The 4925-nt window shown below is 36.6% G+C and overlaps 1 long non-coding RNA gene across 1 annotated transcript; it reads right to left on the bottom strand.

The window, feature by feature from the left end:
- Window positions 1-294: 294 nt before the first annotated feature.
- LOC306985272 lies at window positions 295-1338 on the bottom strand. Its single transcript, XR_013794779.1, has 3 exons — window positions 1171-1338; window positions 717-865; window positions 295-349 (listed from the first exon to the last, which is right to left on the bottom strand). It is a non-coding gene; the product is annotated as an uncharacterized lncRNA (long non-coding RNA).
- Between the last annotated feature and the right edge of the window lie 3587 nt (window positions 1339-4925).

The raw sequence follows: 4925 nt of genomic DNA, 5'->3' as shown, positions 1-4925 counted from the left end.
TCAACTCCCACTCATGTCATTCCAAACCTGCATGATTTCTTCTGTGGAAGATGAAAAATGACTCAAGAAGTCAATGGGATCCAATGCCGTTTTCATTTTATGGACAAAACAGATTAAACATTCTTCAAAATATCTTCTTTTAAATTCCACAAAAAAAGTAAGGAATACATTTGGAACAACATTTAGAACAATCCCTTTAATGTATTTATTAAGAAATCAATAATAGCTTTAGTCATTTTTATTAAAAAAATTGCAAATATTGAGAATGTGTCTGACAGTCAAAAATGTACTTACACAGAAAAAGATGCAGTGACCTGTGCCTGGCTGGCTCTCTTTTTGGTTTATTTAGCTGTTTGACACACAATCACATTTAAGGAGAAAAGAGAGAAGACACCTGAATATTAGTCAAATATTGCATAAATCTATACAAATAAATATGTATTATTTTTTCATCAGTGATTATTAACTAATTAATATGTCAGGAGTTCTCAACTCTGGTCCTCGAAGTGCACTGTCTTGCAGTTTATGCCCAGACCTGATCAATCTCACTTGATCTTTTAACCAAAAGAGCTCGATTCGCTTGTCCAGGTGTGCTGGACCAGGGTTGGTGCTAAAGTCTGCAGGACAGTGGTCCTCGAGGGCCAGAGATGAGATCCCCAACAATATGTTCTGAACATGATAATTCAGAGATCCAGAATGACTGCTAGATGACTTACAACAGTGGTGTCCAGTCCTGGTCATGGAGGAGTGTAGCTCCAGCCTGTCTGTAGTGTATGCTGATCCTGAAGACTTGATCATCTGGTGCAGGTCTGCTTAACTGGGGTTGGAGCTCAATTTTGCAATCAGGATTAGATGGCAATGAGTACTGAAAAGAGAGAGGACAATTTTAATGTTATAAACCCAGTAAAACTTTTATCATGAATATGTACAATAACATCTGATAATGTACGCTACATATGACACCACTGTACTGACAAATACAGTATTTGTTAAGTGGATGAGGATAATCTCATTTTTAAAAAAATATACACAAAATATTAACAGATTACATAAAAATGTTTATGAAAATACAGTTATATGGTGCAAAGAAACTTTTTGTAAATGTCTATGACAAATCTACAATGCAAAAACTGAGAATGTTTTAGACAGTGATTCCAACAGAATACTTACAGCAGTATGATCTGATTACACACAAGGAAAAGGGAGAAAAAGAAACAAAAATTAATATTTCAGTTAAATATTGCTCTGTATGGACAAACGATCTGATGAAATGTAAGTTATACATTCAAGATAAATTATTACATTCATATTTAATGTGAATATTATTTAATGGCCTAAATGTTTTACTTCCATTATATCTGTAAGGAATAATTGACGACAGGCCGTTGAATTATTAGAAAAATAATGCACACCCGAGGTGGTAATGCGGTCACGACGCGAAGCGGAGTGGCCGTTACACCTCGGGTGTGCATTATTTTTCTAATAATTCAACGGCCTGAAGTCAATTATTCCGCTTATACTACAGTTACCACACCTCGAAATATTGTTCAGATGATGAATTTCAAGACGTTTGTAAAGTTTTTGTCATTAAAACGCTCTTGTATTTAGTACTAATTCCTTGCGCATCTAAACCCATGCTCCGTTGCTAATTCCAAAACGTCATTTTAGAGTTAGTAACGGAGGTTTGAGCCGCTGATAGCAGAGTAATGCTGGGGACACTCTTAACGACTAGAAACATTCTCTGACTGTGAATGCAGCAGATTTTAAACACCGAAGTGAACAGACGGAACGCGCTGAAAACGCGTGCATGATCAGTCATATCAAATTACATTCATAACCGGCCTTACAGTAAGTGTGTCCCCGGCTTTATGCAGTTAATAATGCAGTTATGAGAGAGAGAGAGAGAGAGAGAGAGAGAGAGAGAGAGAGAGAGAGAGAGAGAGAGAGAGAGAGAGGGGAGAGAGAGAAGCATGTGCGTCAATATTATTTATTTATTTATTTAATTCGTTTTAATTAATTCGTTCATTCTTTTTTTCTATATTAGTGACAGTAGACTAGCCTAATAAATGAAACTCAAATAATTACGAAAACCCGTGCAGCAGGACTATCAATTTATTTAAATATTCAGTTTAATTTTCTATTGATTATATATAGGACTATACTTTATTTATTAAAATTAAACTGCATGTTTCCATTGATTGTGAAGTTAGACATTGAAAATTGCAGATCAAGCGCATGGGGCTGCAGTTTTTCTTGTTATGAATTGTATAATATTTTCCGTTATTACAGTTGACTACGCGAAGTGATATGGAACTGTAATGAGGTCAAGACCTGCCTGGAACTACTTTAGCCATGCGGTTCCCTGAAAATAATTGCACACCTCAGAACGTTCGTCAACCAATCAGATTCAAGCATTCAACGGCCCTGTAGTATAATATGATCTAATTTAATTAAGTTAATTAAATATTACAGATGGTTGATCGTGTTAATATAGTAATATGACCGTAGCTGTGTAAAATTACAAAGCGCGTAACGTTAACGTTGAGTTAAATTGCCTAACGCAACTTGTATGAGTTGCTGTCTTCAGCGCTCAGTGTTTATTGATGTCTATCAATTATGAACGGTCATAATCATACTTAACGAGATGTAATCTGAGTGTGTAGCTTATGTATTGTACGCAAACGTTGCATAAATCCTCGGTTGCGTCGCTATTTAAACCTTTAAAACAACGTCATGACTGATTCAGCCCGGCCATTGTGTCTAATGTTAGCTCGGTCCTAGTTCATCGAGTAAACGGGAAAACAACAATAAACCAAATTATAACAACACCAAAAGGTGCTAAACACTTAAAGGTAATGAATTCATGCAGTTTTAAAGTTTAAATTACCTCGGAGATTACCAAAAAACGTACTGTCGAGCAGCTAGTCGACCGTTATAACCGTTTAATTTAAACTGCAGCAGAGTAACGTTAGCTCTACTGTATAGCCTATAATCAGATAAACAATAAAATGAGTGTAATTTAATACCAATAATTAATTCATTACCATTTTTTTTTACCAGTTTCACTCATTTCAATAGAAAACTCAAATTACTATGGACATTTAAAAAGCTTACGTTACCTGTTTGGTGCACAGCTGGGCGGTACAGTCGAATCAGAGTCGAATCCAGAAAGACAGCTCCTTCCAGCAGTCTCATTGGTTAGAATTAATTATCTACTGTATTACTTATAATATAATTTTTATATTATAACTTTTTTTTTTGCAGTTTCAGAAATATAACATTATATAAAAAATATATAATTCATCAGTGATGTATTTATTAGTATAACAAATATAATTGTATAATAATAATAATAAATAGATCACTGACAAACAAATCTAATCAGTCCACCATTTGCTTGTGTTATATTGTGACAAATAAGTTAATTTAATTTCATAAATACGCTTATAATGAATTATAGCTCCATTTGTACTTTTTTGATGAGCAATATTACTATTCTATCAATATATTTATAAATACTCATTGAGACCTACTGAATTATAAGATATAGTTAGATTTATATACATTTTTATAGTTCCTTATAAGTCACGCATTTGCTCTTTCAATGCGCATGCTCCTAATCCATTAAACACTGATTTATTAATTTGTCAGTTTTATAGTTCCATGAATGTATTTATAAAGATGCAACATGCATTGCTATGTTATTATGTTATTTATGAATGTATTAATATATAAGTGCTGTGATCTTTTTTTGGGGGGGGGGACTAATAGTCTAATGGTGTTTAAACTACTGTAATGTACTGGTCTGTCTGTCTGTCTTTACCAGTCTGTCAGGGAACAGCTACAAGCAAACAAGTAAAGATAGTACTTGTCTTGCTATCTTGTTGACTGTGTGCAGTTTTAGTTAAGTATGGGATGGACTGTTGAATGAAATAACATTTATGACGTTTTACGGGATTGTTAAAATAGTTTGATTAATCATGAGCTTCTAATCTTAAAACAATGATTTAACTGTACTGTTGTGGTGGGTTGCCCACAGTAAACCATCATGGTGGCCCCACAGTGAAAAACTGCTATGGGTAGAGATGGGAATTGATAAGGATTTAACGATTCCGATTCCATTATCGATATTGCTTATCGATCCGATTCCTTATCGATTATCTTATCGATTCTCATTGGGTGAGGGAATAAGTACAAATTTGTTTGTTTGTATTAACTCACTTTAATATCTGATCAGAAGACACAGCACAGAGCACACACAAATTATGTGTAGCAACCTCAGAACAAATCTAAAAGTAGCCTATAGGTGAGCTACTTCTCAAAGTGAGTGTGTGTGTGTGTGTGTGTGTGTGTGTGTGTGAGAGTGAGCATGTGTGCGTTTGTGTGTGAGTGAGTGAGTGAGTGAGCGCGAGAGAGTGCGTGTGTGAGCGCAAGAGAGAGTGTGTGTGCGCTAGTGAGTGAGCGTGAGTGTGTGCGTGAGTGCGAGATAGTGTGTGAGCGCTAGTGTGTATGTGCGCGCGCGCGCGCGTGTGTGTGAGTGAGCATGTGTCAGTGAGTGAGTGAGCGCGAGAGAGTGTGTGTGTGTGTGTGTGTGTGTGTGTGTGTGTGTGTGTGTGTGTGTCCGCGTGCACGAGAGTGAGTGAGTGCGTATGTATGTGTGCGATTGAATGTGTGTGAGACAGCACGCGATGGCTGGTCGGAAAGCAACGTGGCCTCCCCGTTAAAGGCCTCATTATACTTCTGCGTCAAACTTCTGCCTCTGCCATGTTCGCCGCGTTCTGAATCAAAACAACGCAGCGCGTGTGTGACGTCATGATGACATTTGCAACGAGCGGAACCGATAAGCGGAATCGATACGCAGGCATGCTAACGGTTCCAAGGAATTGATTCACTGGGCACCGGTTCTGAAGAAGAATCGGTTCTCG

This window comes from Phoxinus phoxinus (assembly GCF_949152265.1).
Source record: "Phoxinus phoxinus genome assembly, chromosome: 2".
NCBI lineage: Eukaryota > Metazoa > Chordata > Actinopteri > Cypriniformes > Leuciscidae > Phoxinus > Phoxinus phoxinus.
This window is presented reverse-complemented; position numbering and strand designations above follow the sequence as displayed.